This window comes from Cherax quadricarinatus, chromosome 43 (genome assembly GCF_038502225.1).
Source record: "Cherax quadricarinatus isolate ZL_2023a chromosome 43, ASM3850222v1, whole genome shotgun sequence".
In the NCBI taxonomy this organism is placed as follows: Eukaryota; Metazoa; Arthropoda; class Malacostraca; order Decapoda; family Parastacidae; genus Cherax; species Cherax quadricarinatus.
Window position 1 is genome coordinate 7,483,033 of NC_091334.1, and position 21,294 is coordinate 7,504,326.

At 45.6% G+C, this 21,294-nt stretch overlaps 1 protein-coding gene across 6 annotated transcripts in view; it reads left to right on the forward strand.

Annotated features, from left to right (window-relative positions):
* Positions 1-21,294, forward strand: part of LOC128694114 (chondroadherin) — a 159,904-nt gene that overhangs the window by 35,265 nt on the left and 103,345 nt on the right. The window lies entirely within an intron of this gene.

Consider the following 21,294-nt stretch of genomic DNA (forward strand, 5'->3'; position numbering starts at 1 on the left):
CTTATCTGCTGCGGTCTTCCATGGTCTGCTCTAGTGGTCCCTCTTATCTGCTGTGGTCTTCCATGGTCTGCTCTAATGGTCCCTCGTATCTGCTATGGTCTTCCATGGTCTGCTCTAGTGGTCCCTCTTATCTGCTGCGGTCTTCCATGGTCTGCTCTAATGGTCCCTCGTATCTGCTATGGTCTTCCATGGTCTGCTCTAGTGGTCCCTCTTATCTGCTGTGGTCTTCCATGGTCTGCTCTAATGGTCCCTCTTATCTGCTGCGGTCTTCCATGGTCTGCTCTAGTGGTCCCTCTTATCTGCTGTGGTCTTCCATGGTCTGCTCTAATGGTCCCTCGTATCTGCTATGGTCTTCCATGGTCTGCTCTAGTGGTCCCTCTTATCTGCTGTGGTCTTCCATGGTCTGCTCTAATGGTCCCTCGTATCTGCTATGGTCTTCCATGGTCTGCTCTAGTGGTCCCTCTTATCTGCTGTGGTCTTCCATGGTCTGCTCTAATGGTCCCTCGTATCTGCTATGGTCTTCCATGGTCTGCTCTAATGGTCCCTCTTATCTGCTGTGGTCTTCCATGGTCTGCTCTAATGGTCCCTCTTATCTGCTGTGGTCTTCCATGGTCTGCTCTAATGGTCCCTCGTATCTGCTATGGTCTTCCATGGTCTGCTCTAATGGTCCCTCGTATCTGCTATGGTCTTCCATGGTCTGCTCTAGTGGTCCCTCTGGTCTGCGTTGGTGGCATAAAAACACTCATTATACTCACAGTGACAAAACACTCACTATACCTGTCAGACTGAGTGCGTGACAGCCGAGGTTGTCACTCTCTCTCTCTCTCTCTCTCTCTCTCTCTCTCTCTCTCTCTCTCTCTCTCTCTCTCTCTCTCTCTCTCTCTCTCTCTCTCTCTCTCTCTCTCTCTTTCTCTCTCTCTCTCTCTCTCTCTTTTTACACAGGGTTTGACAAGGTTAAGGATCCCTAGCTTTATTGACAAGCTATTTACAGGTTAAGGATTCCTAACTTTATTGACAAGCTAAGAGCTGTTACCTACATCAGCTCATTTGAAAGCATTTTTATTGTTATGAGACATACAAGTAGGGAACAGGATGAAGTTGGAGCCATCTGTGGGCCAGCATTTTCATTTGATCAACTGACTTTATCTCGTTGACATCATTATGCTGAACGAATGTGTTCCATACTCGAGTCATCCTGGGTATGTATGATCTCAAATGGAGTGATGTTCTGGAGAAGGGTACAGCCAGAGTGAAGTTGCTGCTTTCTGCCCGTCTTGTGGCATAAAAGCTTGTTTCACGCTGTCCTCGAAGTGGATCCAAGTGTGGTACTTTGACAATATTGGCCTTGTACATAACAGTAAGGCCACCCACATCCCTCCTGTGTTGAAGGCTCTGCTGAAATGACAGATTTATCCAAGATGGGTCCAGGCGAGAGATGAGACGTCTTGCTCTGTTTTTTACTCTGTCAAGCAGTCGCAGATGTGAGGGGGGCAGGCAAACCAAGAAAGTGGAGCATACTCAAGGTGTGAGCGTACTTGTGCCTCGTACAGAATCTTGCAACCCCTACTGTCAAGCAGATGCGAGATACGGCGAAGTGCTGTAATTTTCCTTGCTGCCTTTTTTGCAAGATTTACAACATGGTTCTTCATGGTCAGTTTGGAGTCAAATTTCACCCCAAGGATATCAACTTCTTCTCCAGGTGCCAACACACTCCCATTCATCCTTACTACTGCACCAGCATTACGATCATGGTGTCTAGAGACGATTATCATTTGCGTTTTCTCAGGTGCAAATGTTACTTGCCATCTATTTCCCCAAGCTGATATAGCTCTTAGCTGGTGATTGATGTAGCTTAGAGCAGCTGGCATTTCTTCTCTTGGATAAGTGAATGTCTGTGTACAGTCGTCTGCATATGCATGGGATTCTGGGATGAGATGAAGAAGGTCGTTGAAGTAGACATTCCATAGCAATGGTCCCAGCACGCTTCCTTGTGGAACACTTGCCCCAATAGGATGTCTTGCTGATTCCGTTCCATTGAGAACTACACTTAGAGATCTACCATGAAGGTAATCACTGAGGAGACATAGCGTAGACCCTGCAATTCCCAGTGCTTGAAGTTTTGCTAAGAGGCCCTGGTGCCACACCCGGTCGAAAGCGCCAGCAATGTCCAGTGCTACCACACAGCTGACTTTGGATTCATCCAGTGACTGGTGCCACTTAGTGGAGAGGTTTAACAACAGATCAGCAGCAGAGTAACCTTTCCTGAAGCCATATTGACGATCACAAAGTAGTGAGTGGTAGTCAAAAAACTCTGTCATTTGTCTTGAGATTATTGTCTCAAGGATCTTACCAGTGATTGACAGTAGTGACACTGGTTTGTAGTTGCTGATTTCTGCTCTGCTCTTCTTTCTGTGAACAGGGACTACATTTGCCTCTTTCCATAGAGAGGGCCATTTACACTGTACTAGGCAGTGCTGAAAGATGCGAGTTAGAGGTGCTGCTAGCTGGTCTCTCTCTCTCTCTCTCTCTCTCTCTCTCTCTCTCTCTCTCTCTCTCTCTCTCTCTCTCTCTCTCTCTCTCTCTCGTTTGTTTCAGTAAGTTAGTTGGAGTTGGGCTCCCTGGATGGTGTTCCGTTCCGCGGCACGGTCCATGACCAGGCCTCGCGGTGAATCAGGGACTGATCAACCAGGCTGTTCGTGCTGGTTGCACGTAACCCAGTGTACGAACCACAGCCCACGGCTGTGCTAGTCTCGCTGGACGTCCGTGGTCCGGCTGGACAACAGTTCATTAGTAGTCTTGGGAGCCACGGACCTGGAGCCCACTGGAAGTCCAGGGGACCACTGGTGGTCAGAGGAGGCAGTAACACCTCCCTTAGACGGACTCCCCTGGAGACCCCCGGGGTCCCATTATCTGGGAGTCACTCCAGCATCTGCTCTGAACATCACTCTATTGTCAAGTGTTTCCCTTCTGCTGTCTGCTGTTGTCTGCGTGTTTGCATATCTTTCTCTGTATGTCTGCTGTTGTCTGCGTGTCTTTGTATCTCTGTATATGTCTGCTGTTGTCTGCGTGTATGTGTCTCTGTGCATGTCTGCTGTTGTCTGCGTGTCTGTATGTCTGCTGTTGTCTGCGTGTCTTTATCTTTTATGTATGTCTGCTGTTGTCTGCTTGTCTGTGTGTGTCTGCGTATGTCTGCTGTTATCTGCGTGTTTGTGTCTCTGTGTATGTCTGCTGTTGTCTGCGTGTCTGTGTCTCTGTATATGTCTGCTGTTATCTGCGTGTTTGTGTCTCTGTATATGTCTGCTGTTGTCTGCGTGTCTGTGTCTCTGTATATGTCTGCTGTCGTCAGCGTGTTTGTGTCTCTGTGTATGTCTGCTGTTGTCTGCTTGTCTGTGTCTCTGTATATGTCTGATATTGTCTGCCTGTCTGTGTCTCTGTGTATGTCTGCTGTTGTCTGCGTGTCTGTGTCTCTGTATATGTCTGCTGTTGTCTGTGTGTCTGTGTCTCTGTATATGTCTGCTGTTGTCTGCGTGTCTGTGTCTCTGTGTATGTCTGCTGTTGTCTGCGTGTCTGTGTCTCTGTATATGTCTGCTGTTGTCTGCGTGTCTGTGTCTCTGTATATGTCTGCTGTTGTCTGTGTGTCTTTGTCTCTGTATATGTCTGCTGTTGTCTGCGTGTCTGTGTCTCTGTGTATGTCTGCTGTTGTCTGCGTGTCTGTGTCTCTGTGTATGTCTGCTGTTGTCTGCGTGTCTGTGTCTCTGTGTATGTCTGCTGTTCCTCGTCTTATTCTGCTGGTATATCACAACACTGGTGATGAACACAACACTGGTGATCACAACACTGGTGATGAACACAACACTGGTGATCAACACAACACTGGTGATCACAACACTGGTGATCAACACAACACTGGTGATGAACACAACACTGGTGATCAACACAACACTGGTGATCAACACAACACTGTTGATCAACACAACACTGGTGATCAACACAACACTGGTGATCAACACAACACTGGTGATGAACACAACACTGGTGATCAACACAACACTGTTGATCAACACAACACTGGTGATGAACACAACACTGTTGATCAACACAACACTGGTGATCAACACAACACTGTTGATCAACACAACACTGGTGATCAACACAACACTGTTGATCAACACAACACTGGTGATGAACACAACACTGGTGATCAACACAACACTGGTGATCAACACAACACTGGTGATGAACACAACACTGGTGATCAACACAACACTGTTGATCAACACAACACTGGTGATCAACACAACACTGGTGATCAACACAACACTGGTGATCAACACAACACTGGTGATCAACACAACACTGGTGATCAACACAACACTGGTGATCAACACAACACTGGTGATCAACACAACACTGGTGATCAACACAACACTGGTGATCAACACAACACTGGTGATCAACACAACACTGGTGATCAACACAACACTGGTGATCAACACAACACTGGTGATCACAACACTGGTGATCAACACAACACTGGTGATCACAACACTGGTGATCATCACAACACTGGTGATCAACACAACACTGGTGATCATCACAACACTGGTGATCAACACAACACTGGTGATCATCACAACACTGGTGATCAACACTGGTCATCGACACTTGTGATGAACACAACTTTGGTCATCAACACCGGTAATGAACACAACACTGGTGATCAACACTGGTGATCAACACAACACTGTTGATCAACACAAATCTGGTGATCAACACAACACTGGTGATCAACACTGGTGATGAACACAACACTGTTGATCAACACAAATCTGGTGATCAACACAACACTGGTGATCAACACAACACTGGTGATCATCACTGGTGATCAACACTGGTGATGAACACAACACTGGTGATCAACACTAGTGATCAAAACTGGTAATCAACAGTGGTGATCAACACAGCACTGATGATCAACACAAATCTGGTGATCAACACTGGGGATCAACACTGGTGATCATCACTGGTGATCAACACTGGTGATCATCACTGGTGATCAACACTGGTGATCAACACTGGTGATGATCACTGGTGATCAACACTGGTGATCAACACTGGTGATCAACACTGGTGATCAACACTGGTGATCAACACTGGTGATCATCACTGGTGATCAACACTGGTGATCTTCACTGGTGATCAACACTGGTGATCAACACTGGTGATCAACACTGGTGATCAACACTGGTGATCATCACTGGTGATCAACACTGGTGATCAACACTGGTGATCAACACTGGTGATCAACACTGGTGATCAACACTGGTGATCAACACTGGTCATCAACACTGGTCATCAACACTGGTGATCAACACTGGTGATCAACACTGGTCATCAACACTGGTCATCAACACTGGTCATCAACACTGGTCATCAACACTGGTCATCAACACTGGTCATCAACACTGGTCATCAACACTGGTCATCAACACTGGTCATCATCACTGGTCATCATCACTGGTCATCATCACTGGTCATCATTACTGGTCATCAACACTGGTCATCAACACTGGTCATCATCACTGGTCATCAACACTGGTCATCAACACTGGTCATCATCACTGGTCATCATTACTGGTCATCAACACTGGTCATCAACACTGGTCATCAACACTGGTCATCATCACTGGTCATCATTACTGGGCATCAACACTGGTCATCATCACTGGTCATCATTACTGGTCATCAACACTGGTCATCATCACTGGTCATCAACACTGGTCATCATCACTGGTCATCAACACTGGTCATCATCACTGGTCATCATTACTGGTCATCAACACTGGTCATCAACACTGGTCATCATCACTGGTCATCATCACTGGTCATCATTACTGGTCATCAACACTGGTCATCAACACTGGTCATCAACACTGGTCATCAACACTGGTCATCAACACTGGTCATCAACACTGGTCATCAACACTGGTCATCATCACTGGTCATCAACACTGGTCATCATCACTGGTCATCATTACTGGTCATCAACACTGGTCATCAACACTGGTCATCATCACTGGTCATCATCACTGGTCATCATTACTGGTCATCAACACTGGTCATCATCACTGGTCATCAACACTGGTCATCAACACTGGTCATCAACACTGGTCATCAACACTGGTCATCAACACTGGTCATCAACACTGGTCATCATCACTGGTCATCAACACTGGTCATCATCACTGGTCATCAACACTGGTCATCATCACTGGTCATCAACACTGGTCATCAACACTGGTCATCAACACTGGTCATCATCACTGGTCATCATCACTGGTCATCATTACTGGTCATCAACACTGGTCATCAACACTGGTCATCATCACTGGTCATCAACACTGGTCATCAACACTGGTCATCAACACTGGTCATCAACACTGGTCATCATCACTGGTCATCAACACTGGTCATCAACACTGGTCATCATCACTGGTCATCATTACTGGTCATCAACACTGGTCATCAACACTGGTCATCATCACTGGTCATCAACACTGGTCATCAACACTGGTCATCAACACTGGTCATCATCACTGGTCATCATCACTGGTCATCATTACTGGTCATCAACACTGGTCATCAACACTGGTCATCATCACTGGTCATCAACACTGGTCATCAACACTGGTCATCAACACTGGTCATCAACACTGGTCATCAACACTGGTCATCAACACTGGTCATCAACACTGGTCATCAACACTGGTCATCAACACTGGTCATCATCACTGGTCATCATCACTGGTCATCATTACTGGTCATCAACACTGGTCATCATCACTGGTCATCATCACTGGTCATCATCACTGGTCATCAACACTGGTCATCATCACTGGTCATCATCACTGGTCATCATCACTGGTCATCATCACTGGTCATCATTACTGGTCATCAACACTGGTCATCAACACTGGTCATCATCACTGGTCATCAACACTGGTCATCAACACTGGTCATCATCACTGGTCATCATCACTGGTCATCAACACTGGTCATCATTACTGGTCATCAACACTGGTCATCATTACTGGTCATCATCACTGGTCATCAACACTGGTCATCATTACTGGTCATCAACACTGGTCATCATTACTGGTCATCATCACTGGTCATCAACACTGGTCATCATTACTGGTCATCAACACTGGTCATCAACACTGGTCATCATTACTGGTCATCAACACTGGTCATCATCACTGGTCATCATCACTGGTCATCATCACTGGTCATCAACACTGGTCATCATTACTGGTCATCAACACTGGTCATCAACACTGGTCATCAACACTGGTCATCATCACTGGTCATCAACACTGGTCATCAACACTGGTCATCAACACTGGTCATCATCACTGGTCATCAACACTGGTCATCATCACTGGTCATCAACACTGGTCATCATCACTGGTCATCATCACTGGTCATCATCACTGGTCATCATTACTGGTCATCAACACTGGTCATCATCACTGGTCATCAACACTGGTCATCAACACTGGTCATCAACACTGGTCATCAACACTGGTCATCAACACTGGTCATCATCACTGGTCATCATTACTGGTCATCAACACTGGTCATCAACACTGGTCATCATCACTGGTCATCATCACTGGTCATCATCACTGGTCATCATCATTGGTCATCAACACTGGTCATCAACATTGGTCATCAACACTGGTCATCAACACTGGTCATCAACACTGGTCATCAACATTGGTCATCAACACTGGTCATCAACACTGGTCATCAACATTGGTCATCAACACTGGTCATCAACACTGGTCATCAACACTGGTCATCATCACTGGTCATCATTACTGGTCATCAACACTGGTCATCATCACTGGTCATCAACACTGGTCATCAACACTGGTCATCATCACTGGTCATCAACACTGGTCATCAACATTGGTCATCAACACTGGTCATCAACACTGGTCATCATCACTGGTCATCAACACTGGTCATCAACACTGGTCATCATCACTGGTCATCAACACTGGTCATCAACATTGGTCATCAACACTGGTCATCAACACTGGTCATCATCACTGGTCATCAACACTGGTCATCAACACCGGTCATCAACACTGGTCATCAACACTGGTCATCAACACTGGTCATCAACACTGGTCATCATTACTGGTCATCAACACTGGTCATCAACACTGGTCATCATCACTGGTCATCATCACTGGTCATCAACACCGGTTATCAACACTGGTCATCAACACTGGTCATCATTACTGGTCATCAACACCGGTTATCAACACTGGTCATCATCACTGGTCATCAACACCGGTTATCAACACTGGTCATCAACACTGGTCATCAACACCGGTCATCAACACTGGTCATCAACACTGGTCATCAACACTGGTCATCAACACTGGTGATCATCACTGGTGATCAACACTGGTCATCAACACTGGTGATCAACACTGGTCATCAACACTGGTGATCAACACTGGTCATCATCACTGGTGATCAACACTGGTCATCAACACTGGTGATCAACACTGGTGATCATCACTGGTGATCAACACTGGTCATCAACACTGGTCATCAACACTGGTGATCAACACTGGTCATCAACACTGGTGATCAACACTGGTGATCATCACTGGTGATCAACACTGGTCATCAACACTGGTCATCAACACTGGTCATCAACACTGGTCATCAACACTGGTGATCAACACTGGTCATCATCACTGGTCATCAACACTGGTCATCAACACTGGTCATCAACACTGGTCATCAACACTGGTCATCAACACTGGTCATCAACACTGGTGATCAACACTGGTCATCATCACTGGTCATCATCACTGGTCATCAACACTGGTCATCAACACTGGTCATCAACACTGGTCATCAACACTGGTCATCAACATTGGTCATCAACACTGGTCATCAACACTGGTCATCATCACTGGTCATCAACACTGGTCATCAACACCGGTCATCAACACTGGTCATCAACACTGGTCATCAACACTGGTCATCAACACTGGTCATCATTACTGGTCATCAACACTGGTCATCAACACTGGTCATCATCACTGGTCATCATCACTGGTCATCAACACCGGTTATCAACACTGGTCATCAACACTGGTCATCAACACTGGTCATCAACACTGGTCATCAACACTTGTCATCAACACTGGTCATCAACACTGGTCATCAACACTGGTCATCAACACTGGTCATCAACACTTGTCATCAACACTTGTCATCAACACTGGTCATCAACACTGGTCATCAACACTGGTCATCAACACTGGTCATCAACACTGGTCATCAACACTGGTCATCAACATTGGTCATCAACACTGGTCATCAACACTGGTCATCATCACTGGTCATCAACACTGGTCATCAACACCGGTCATCAACACTGGTCATCAACACTGGTCATCATCACTGGTCATCAACACTGTTCATCAACACTGGTCATCAACACTGGTCATCAACACTGGTCATCATTACTGGTCATCAACACTGGTCATCAACACTGGTCATCATTACTGGTCATCATCACTGGTCATCAACACCGGTTATCAACACTGGTCATCAACACTGGTCATCAACACTGGTCATCAACACTGGTCATCAACACTTGTCATCAACACTGGTCATCAACACTGGTCATCAACACTGGTCATCAACACTGGTCATCATTACTGGTCATCAACACTTGTCATCAACACTGGTCATCATCACTGGTCATCATCACTGGTCATCAACACCGGTTATCAACACTGGTGATCAACACTGGTCATCAACACTGGTCATCAACACCGGTCATCAACACTGGTCATCAACACTGGTGATCAACACTGGTGATCAACACTGGTCATCAACACTGGTCATCAACACTGGTCATCAACACTGGTCATCAACACTGGTCATCAACACTGGTCATCAACACTGGTCATCAACACTGGTCATCAACACTGGTCATCAACACCGGTCATCAACACCGGTCATCAACACCGGTCATCAACACTGGTCATCAACACTGGTCATCAACACTGGTCATCAACACTGGTCATCAACACCGGTCATCAACACCGGTCATCAACACTGGTCATCAACACTGGTCATCAACACTGGTCATCAACACTGGTCATCAACACTGGTCATCAACACTGGTCATCAACACCGGTCATCAACACCGGTCATCAACACTGGTCATCAACACTGGTCATCAACACTGGTCATCAACACTGGTCATCAACACTGGTCATCAACACTGGTCATCAACACTGGTCATCAACACTGGTCATCAACACCGGTCATCAACACTGGTCATCAACACTGGTCATCAACACTGGTCATCAACACTGGTCATCAACACTGGTCATCAACACTGGTCATCAACGCTGGTCATCAACACTGGTCATCAACACCGGTCATCAACACTGGTCATCAACACTGGTCATCAACACTGGTCATCAACACTGGTCATCAACACTGGTCATCAACACCGGTCATCAACACTGGTCATCAACACTGGTCATCAACACTGGTCATCAACACTGGTCATCAACACTGGTCATCAACACTGGTCATCAACACTGGTCATCAACACTGGTCATCAACACTGGTCATCAACACTTGTCATCAACACTGGTCATCAACACTGGTCATCAACACTGGTCATCAACACTGGTCATCAACACTTGTCATCAACACTGGTCATCAACACTGGTCATCAACACTGGTCATCAACACTGGTCATCAACACTGGTCATCAACACTGGTCATCAACACTGGTCATCAACACTGGTCATCAACACTGGTCATCAACACTTGTCATCAACACTGGTCATCAACACTGGTCATCAACACTGGTCATCAACATTGGTCATCAACACTGGTCATCAACACTGGTCATCAACACTGGTCATCAACACTGGTCATCAACACCGGTGTTCCGGGAAACAAAGTATTGACTCAGGTACATCAATACGACTCACACAAAAGAGGACAAGTAATAACGTATTTAATCTCTTCTTCCTCCTCCTTCCCCTCTTCCTCCTCCTCCTCTTCTTCCTCCTCCTTCCCCTCTTCTTCCTCCTCCTTCCCCTCTTCTTCCTCCTCCTCTTCTTCCTCCTCCTTCCCCTCTTCCTCCTCCTCCTCTTCTTCCTCCTCCTTCCCCTCTTCTTCCTCCTCCTTCCCCTCTTCTTCCTCCTCCTTCCCCTCTTCTTCCTCCTCCTCTTCTTCCTCCTCCTTCCCCTCTTCCTCCTCCTCCTCTTCTTCCTCCTCCTTCCCCTCTTCTTCTTCCTCCTTCCCCTCTTCTTCCTCCTCCTTCCCCTCTTCTTCCTCCTCCTTCCCCTCTTCTTCCTCCTCCTCTTCTTCCTCCTCCTTCCCCTCTTCCTCCTCCTCCTCTTCTTCCTCCTCCTTCCCCTCTTCTTCCTCCTTCCCCTCTTCTTCCTCCTCCTTCCCCTCTTCTTCCTCCTCCTCTTCTTCCTCCTCCTTCCCCTCTTCTTCCTCCTCCTCTTCTTCCTCCTCCTTCCCCTCTTCCTCCTCCTCCTCTTCTTCCTCCTCCTTCCCCTCTTCTTCCTCCTCCTTCCCCTCTTCCTCCTCCTCCTCTTCTTCCTCCTCCTTCCCCTCTTCTTCCTCCTCCTTCCCCTCTTCCTCCTCCTCCTCTTCTTCCTCTTCCTCTTCTTCTCGCTGCTCTTCATTCCCAGTTCTCGAGAGATTTAAAAATGGGGACAAGCAGTGTCTTGAACCTCCAGAATCTTGAACCTCCGGTGTCTTGAACCTCCAGTGCCTTGAACCTCCAGAATCTTGAACCTCCAGTGTCTTGAACCTCCAGTGTATTGAACCTCCAGTGTCTTGAACCTCCAGAATCTTGAACCTCCAGTGTCTTGAACCTCCAGTGTATTGAACCTCCAGTGTCTTGAGCCTCCAGTGCCTTGAACCTCCAGAATCTTGAACCTCTAGTGTCTTGAACCTCCGGAGTCTTGAACCTCCAGCGTCTTGAACCTCCAGTGTCTTGATCCTCCAGTGTCTTGAACCTCTAGTGTCTTGAGCCTCCAGAGTCTTGAACCTCCAGTGTCTTGAACTTCCAGTGTCTTGAACCTCTAGTGTCTCGAACCTCCTGAGCCTTGAACCTCCAGTGTCTTGAACCAGTGTCTTGAACCTCCAGTGTCTTGAACTTTCAGTGTCTTGAACCTCCAGTGTCTTGAACCTCCAAAGTCTTGAACCTCCGGTGTTTTGAACCTTCAGTGTCTTGAACTTCCAGTATCTTGAACCTCCAGTGTCTTGAACCTCTAGTGTCTTGAACCTCCAGTGTCTTGAACTTCCAGTATCTTGAACCTCCAGTGTTTTGAACCTCCAGCGTCTTGAACTTCCAGTATCTTGAACCTCCAGTGTCTTGAACCTCTAGTGTCTTGAACCTCCAGTGTCTTGAACTTCCAGTTTCTTGAATCTCTAGTGTCTTGAGCCTCCAGTGTCTTGAACTTCCAGTATCTTGAACCTCCAGTGTCTTGAACCTCCAGTGTCTTGAACCTCTATTGTCTTGAATCTCCAGTGTCTAGAACCTCCAGTGTCTTGAACCTCCAGTATCTTGAACCACCGTTGTCTTGAACCTCCAGTACCTTGAACCTCCAGTATCTTGAACCTCCAGTGTCTAGAACCTCCAGTGTCTAGAACCTCCAGTATCTTGAACCACCGTTGTCTTGAACCTCCAGTATCTTGAACCTCCAGTATCTTGAGCCTCCAATGTCTTGAACCATCAGTGTCATGAACCCCCAGAGTCTTGAGCTTCCAGAGTCTTGAACCACCAATCTCTTGAACCTTCAGTATCTTGAACCTTCAGTGTCTTGAACCTCCAGAGTCTTGAACCTCTAGTGTCTTGAACCTCCCGAGTCTTGAACCTCCAGTGTCTTGAACCTCCAGTGTCTTGAACCACAAATCTCTTGAACCTTCAGTATCTTGAACCTCTAGTGTCTAGAATCTCCAGAGTCTTGGACCTCCAGTGTCTTGAACATCCAGTATCTTGAACCTCCAGTGTCTAGAACCTCCAGTGTCTTGAACCTCCAGTATCTTGAACCTCCAGTATCTTGAACCTCCAATGTCTTGAACCATCAGTGTCATGAACCCCTAGAGTCTTGAGCCTCCAGAGTCTTGAACCACCAGTCTCTTGAACCTTCAGTGTCTTGAACCTCCAGAGTCTTGAACCTCTAGTGTCTTGAACCTCCCGAGTCTTGAACCTCCAGTGTCTTGAACCACCAATCTCTTTAGCCTTCAGTATCTTGAACCTCTAGTGTCTAGAACCTCCAGAGTCTTGGACCTCAAGTGTCTTGAACATCCAGTATCTTGAACCTCCAGAGTCTTGAACCTCCAGTGTCTTGAACCTTTAGTGTCTTGAACCTCCAGTGTCTTGAACCACCAGTGTCTTGAACCTCCAGTGTCTTGAACCTAAAGTAGCTTGAACCACCGGTGTCTTGAACCTCCAGTATCTTGAACTTCCAGTGTCTTGAACCTCCAGTGTCTTGAACCTCCAGTATCTTGAACCTCCAGTGTCTTGAATCTCCAGTCTCTTGAACCTCCAGAGTTTTGAACCATCAGTGTCTTGAACCCCCAGAGTCTTGAACCTCCAGTGTCTTGAACCTCCATAGTTTTCAACCTTCAGTGTCTTGAACCTCCATAGTTTTCAACCTTCAGTGTCTTGAACCTCCAGTGTCTTGAGCCTCCAGTGTCTTGAACCTCCAGTGTCGTGAACCTCCCGTATCTAGAAGCTCCAGAGTCTTGAACCTCAGTGTCTTGAACCTCCAGTGTCTTGAACCTAAAGTGTCTTTAGCCACCCATGTCTTGAACTTCCCCTGTCTTGAACCTCCAGAGTCTTGAACCTCCAGTGTCTTGAACCTCCAGTGTTTTGAACTTCCAGAGTCCTGACCCTCCAGTGTCTTGAACTTCCAGGGTCTTGAACCTCCAGTCTTGTACCTCCCGTATCTTGAGCCTCCAAAGTCTTGAACCTTCATTGTCTTGAACCTACAGGATCCTGTAGCTGGGAGATGCTGTGTAGAACTATTGGCCTCTTCTCTCCTCTCTTTATCTTCCTAATTCCTTTATTCCCTCTTCTAAGAGTACCCAGCCTCTTCTAATTGTAGTCTACCTCTTCTAAGAGTACCCAGCCTCTTCTCCACTCTTGGACAAATGTTGATGACATGTTGAGGAGATGTTAAAACAGCTGTATATATATATATATATATATATATATATATATATATATATATATATATATATATATATATATATATATATATATATATATATAGGTACTGCTCACTACCCACACTTAGGTGACGGATAGGTAGGTGCCCGTGTGGGGTGGCGGTAGGTGGTGTCACCTGTTGACCTGCACCTGTGAAGCTACACCTACATTCTTGGTGTGTTGTGGTGAAGTAAGGTGGTTGTGGGTGGGTGTGAAGTCTATCTACTGTACGAGGGTCAGTAAGACTGTGTCACCTGCTCACCGCCACCCAACAATACTTGAACACAACCGATAGTGTTGAAACTGTTTGTGTATTAATATGCACTAAAGAACGCACACACACACACACATACACACACTGCTTTGTGTATATACACTAAGACATAAACACCTGTAATTGCATGTATATATATATATATATATATATATATATATATATATATATATATATATATATATATATATATATATATATATATATATATATATATATATATATATATATATATATATATATATATATATATATATATATATATATATATATATATATATATATACATACACCTTTCAGAATATAAATCTTTCATGTGTGTGTTTGTGTGTGTGTGTGCTGGGGTGACACACCACTCGCTGCCCCCCCCCCCTCAACCCCCTCCCTCCCCCAACCCTCCCCCCCGACTGGTTATTATATCCGACAACTCAGTACTTCACTGTCAAAACAAAAGTCAACTGTCATCATCTTGTGATCGTCATTATCATTAATATTTTTGTTTTTTTTTGAGTTGTCTTCCTGTGCTTTTGAGATCAAAGCTTCAAATCTGTTGGTAAAATTTTGACGTCTCTGCCACCATCTGACAGCTGACTGCCTCGTGTGTCATGGCCTTAGATTTTTTTTTTCTCTCTAGGACACCAATACGGCCTAAACATTACCCTCCCCCCCCCACCACCTTCATTGCAAGGCTTGCCAAACATCTAACCTGTCTAGTCTGTAGAGACGTGTTGGAACACGTGGCGTGGTGTTGCAGACGCCTCTCACTGCACGAACAACATCTAGTCTGCAACGTGTATGGCGGGGTGATGCTGTCTCAGTTTGATCATCTTCTGTGTTTATATTTTCTCTCACTTTCTCACTGTTTTTATTTTCACTCAGCATGTCAGTTGACAATCATGTCTTGCTTCTGATTGTACACGCTAATAATGAGAGATTCTGTAAGCTGACTTATGCTTTATTGACATCTCTGCACACCAATATATATATATATATATATATATATATATATATATATATATATATATATGTATGTATGTATATATATATATATATATATATATATATATATATATATATATATATATATATATATATATATATATATATATATATATATGAGTGTTATTTGACAAGGTAATCTGTGACCACCCCATCCCCAGTGGTACAAAATGTTGTGAACAGTGATTCCTTCACTGTACGATGGTGAATGTTGGCCTGGACTCTGCTACACGAGCAGCCTTCACTGTAGAGTGGTGAATGCTGGCCTAGACTCTGCTACACTAGCAGCTTTCACTGTAGAGTGGTGAATGCTGGCCTAGACTCTGCTACACTAGCAGCTTTCACTGTAGAGTGGTGAATGCTGGCCTAGACTCTGCTACACTAGCAGCTTTCACTGTAGAGTGGTGAATGCTGGCCTAGACTCTGCTACACGAGCAGCCTTCACTGTAGAGTGGTGAATGCTGGCCTAGACTCTGCTACACTAGCAGCTTTCACTGTAGAGTGGTGAATGCTGGCCTAGACTCTGCTACACTAGCAGCCTTCACTGTAGAGTGGTGAATGCTGGCCTAGACTCTGCTACACTAGCAGCCTTCACTGTAGAGTGGTGAATGCTGGCCTAGACTCTGCTACACTAGCAGCCTTCACTGTAGAGTGGTGAATGCTGGCCTAGACTCTGCTACACTAGCAGCTTTCACTGTAGAGTGGTGAATGCTGGCCTGGACTCTGCTACACTAGTAACCTTCACTGTAGAGTGGTGAATACTGGCCTAGACTCTGCTACACGAGTAGCCTTCACTGTAGAGTGGTGAATGTTGGCCTGGACTCTGCTACACGAGCAGCCTTCACTGTAGAGTGGTGAATGTTGGCCTAGACTCTGCTACACGAGCAGCCTTCACTGTAGAGTGGTGAATGTTGGCCTAGACTCTGCTACACGAGCAGCCTTCACTGTAGAGTGGTGAATGTTGGCCTGGACTCTGCTACACGAGCAGCCTTCACTGTAGAGTGGTGAATGTTGGCCTAGACTCTGCTACACGAGCAGCCTTCACTGTAGAGTGGTGAATGTTGGCCTAGACTCTGCTACACGAGCAGCTTTCACTGTAGAGTGGTGAATGCTGGCCTAGACTCTGCTACAGGAGTTGCTTCTAGCAGTGAAAGTCCTCCTTGTTACTAAAGACTTGGGAAGTACAGAAGGTGCGCAGAGACAGGCACAGTACTTATCCACTACTCTCCCTGGAGGCCTAGAGATAGACCTGGTCTGATGTAGACATGTTCTCTTTACTTTCAAGGAATTTTAAATCCATCTTCTGAATTTCAAGAATTTGCAGGACTTTATGTAGATTAATATTTAACAAACCTTACGAAATAACTCATATACATATCTTATATATATACATATACATATATATATATATATATATATATATATATATATATATATATATATATATATATATATATATATATATATATATATATATGTGTGTGTGTGTGTGTGTGTTTGTGTGTGTGTCTGTGTATGTCGTGCCGAATAGGTAAAACTGGTCAATTAGCAAGAGCTCATTTAAAGTTAAGAACTTTCTAACATTTTCTCTTGTACGTTTAAATATATTTTTTTTTTCATTAATGTTAATGTAAAAAATTTGGAGAAATTATTGCATACACAAATTTTCACTTGTCCTATATGGCAAGATGAGCGTTGCTGTTTAAGCCAAGATCGCAAGTTCTGCCTATTCGGCACGACATATATATATATACATATATATATATATATATATATATATATATATATATATATATATATATATATATATCTATATATATATATATATATTGAGCAGATGTGTTACTATCAGTAATGTATATAATGTGTATACTGTGTTTATAATCAGCCTGTGAGTTGATTCCTTGTTCAATGTTACTGCTCTGTGATACAACACACGGTAATGTATATAGTATATTTTATTGTTCAGAGTTAATGGTCCTCCCTTCCCTCCCTCCATCCCTCCCTCCCTCCATCCCTCCTTCCCTCCCTCCCTCCCTCCATCCCTCCCTTCTCTCCATCCCTCCTTCCCTCCGTCCCTCCCTCCCTCCCTCCCTCCATCCCTCCATCCCTCCCTCCCTCCCTCCCTCCCTCCCTCCGTCCCTCCCTCCCTCCCTCCCTCCATCTATCCGTCCCTCCCTCCGTCCCTCCGTCCCTCCATCACTCCCTCCATCCCTCCATCACTCCCTCCCTCCCGCCATCCCTCCCTCCCTCCTTCCCTTCCTCCCTCCCTCCCTCCGTCCCTCACTCTCTCCATCCCTCCATTTTTCCCTCCCTCCCTCCCTCCCTCCCTCCCTCCCTCCATCCCTCCTTCCCTCCATCCCTCCCTCCTCTTCCTCCTCTATTCTCTCTCTCTCCTCTCTCTCTTAATACGTGGCTCCTCCAGTGACAGTGTCAGGCACTGGTAGATGGCAGTGTGTACTGCCACTGGTGGATGGCAGTGTGTACTGCCACTGGTAGATGGCAGTGTGTACTGCCACTGGTGGATGGCAGTGTGTACTGCCACTGGTGGATGGCAGTGTGTACTGCCACTGGTGGATGGCAGTGTGTACTGCCACTGGTGGATGGCAGTGTGTACTGCCACTGGTGGATGGCAGTGTGTACTACCACTGGTGGATGGCAGTGTGTACTACCACTGGTGGATGGCAGTGTGTACTGCCACTGGTGGATGGCAGTGTGTACTGGCACTGGTGGATGGCAGTGTGTACTGGCACTGGTGGATGGCAGTGTGTACTGCCACTGGTGGATGGCAGTGTGTACTGCCACTGGTGGATGGCAGTGTGTACTGCCACTGGTGGATGGCAGTGTGTAATACCACTGGTAGATGGCAGTGTGTACTGCCACTAGTGGATGGCAGTGTGTACTGCCACTAGTGGATGGCAGTGTGTACTGCCACTAGTGGATGGCAGTGTGTACTGCCACTAGTGGATGGCAGTGTGTACTGCCACCAGTCACTGTATAAGTATTGACAGATTAGCGAGTGGAATGACGCGGGGGAGAGAATACTGACAGTCTGACTGACAGTCCTCACCAGATATTGACACTCTGACTGACAGTAATCACCCTCCACAACCACTAAGTTAGGTTATACATAACTATCAATCCTCTACACATATACACCATACATTTAATCTTACACAAGTATACATAATAGTATACACAACTGTGTGAGAATAATCAAAATATATATACGATAAATGACATTTACATTTCTCAAATTATCAGATTATTGGTCAGGAAATACTGTATCAAAACTGTATTTCTTTCGGCCTAATTAAAGTCTTTTTAGGGCACATGACTTTGTTGACACTGACCTTGTCCAGTAATGTGACTTCCCGTCACTACAACGTCACTACAGTAACCAATCAGCAGTTACAATGTCACTACAGTAACCAGTCAGTAACTACAACGTCACTACAGTAACCAGTCAGTAGCTACAACGTCACTACAGTAACCAGTCAGTAGCTACAACGTCACTGCAGTAACCAGTCAGTAGCTACAACGTCACTACAGTAACCAGTCAGTAGCTGCAACGTCACTACAGTAACCAGTCAGTAGCTGCAACGTCACTACAGTAACCAGTCAGTAGCTACAACGTCACTACAGTAACCAGTCAGTAGCTACAACGTCACTGCAGTAACCAGTCAGTAGCTACAACGTCACTACAGTAACCAGTCAGTAGCTGCAACGTCACTACAGTAACCAGTCAGTAGCTGCAACGTCACTACAGTAACCAGTCAGTAGCTACAACGTCACTACAGTAACCAGTCAGTAGCTGCAACGTCACTACAGTAACCAGTCAATAGCTACAACGTCACTACAGTAACCAGTCAGTAGCTACAACGTCACTGCAGTAACCAGTCAGTAGCTACAACGTCACTACAGTAACCAGTCAATAGCTACAACGTCACTACAGTAACCAGTCAGTAGCTACAACGTCACTACAGTAACCAGTCAGTAGCTACAACGTCACTACAGTAACCAGTCAGTAGCTACAACGTCACTGCAGTAACCAGTCAGTAGCTACAACGTCACTACAGTAACCAGTCAATAGCTACAACGTCACTACAGTAACCAGTCAGTAGCTGCAACGTCACTACAGTAACCAGTCAGTAGCTACAACGTCACTACAGTAACCAGTCAGTAGCTGCAACGTCACTACAGTAACCAGTCAGTAGCTGCAACGTCACTACAGTAACCAGTCAGTAGCTGCAACGTCACTACAGTAACCAGTCAGTAGCTGCAACGTCACTACAGTAACCAGTCAGTAGCTGCAACGTCACTACAGTAACCAGTCAGTAGCTGCAACGTCACTACAGTAACCAGTCAGTAGCTGCAACGTCACTACAGTAACCAGTCAGTAGCTACAACGTCACTACAGTAACCAGTCAGTAGCTGCAACGTCACTAAAGTAACCAGTCAGTAGCTGCAACGTCACTACAGTAACCAGTCAGTAGCTGCAACGTCACTACAGTAACCAGTCAGTAGCTGCAACGTCACTACAGTAACCAGTCAGTAGCTACAACGTCACTACAGTAACCAGTCAGTAGCTGCAACGTCACTACAGTAACCAGTCAGTAGCTACAACGTCACTACAGTAACCAGTCAGTAGCTGCAACGTCACTACAGTAACCAGTCAGTAGCTACAACGTCACTACAGTAACCAGTCAGTAGCTACAACGTCACTACAGTAACCAGTCAGTAGCTACATCGTCACTACAGTAACCAGTCAGTAGCTACAACGTCACTACAGTAACCAGTCAGTAGCTACAACGTCACTACAGTAACCAGTCAGTAGCTGCAACGTCACTACAGTAACCAGTCAGTAGCTGCAACGTCACTACAGTAACCAGTCAGTAGCTGCAACGTCACTACAGTAACCAGTCAATAGCTACAACGTCACTACAGTAACCAGTCAGTAGCTACAACGTCACTACAGTAACCAGTCAGTAGCTGCAACGTCACTACAGTAACCAGTCAGTAGCTACAACGTCACTACAGTAACCAGTCAGTAGCTGCAACGTCACTGCAGTAACCAGTCAGTAACTACAACGTCACTACAGTAACCAGTCAGTAGCTACAACGTCACTACAGTAACCAGTCAGTAGCTACAACGTCACTACAGTAACCAGTCAGTAGCTACAACGTCACTACAGTAACCAGTCAGTAGCTACAACGTCACTACAGTAACCAGTCAGTAGCTGCAACGTCACTGCAGTAACCAGTCAGTAACTACATCACTACAATAACCAGTCAGTTAGTACTACGTCACCTCAGTAACCAGTCAGTAGTTACAACGTCACTACAGTAACCAGTCAGTAAATACAACGCCACTACAGTAACCAGTCAGTAAATACAACGCCACTACAGTAACCAGTCAGTAGCTACAACGTCACTACAGTAACCAGTCAGTAGTTACAACGTCACTACAGTAACCAGTCAGTAAATACAACGTCACTACAGTAACCAGTCAGTAACTACAACGTCACTACGGTAACCAGTCAGTAGTTACAACGTCACTACAGTAACCAGTCAGTAAATACAACGCCACTACAGTAACCAGTCAGTAGCTACAACGTCACTACAGTAACCAGTCAGTAAATACAACGCCACTACAGTAACCAGTCAGTAACTACAACGTCACTACAGTAACCAGTCAGTAGTTACAACGTCACTACAGTAA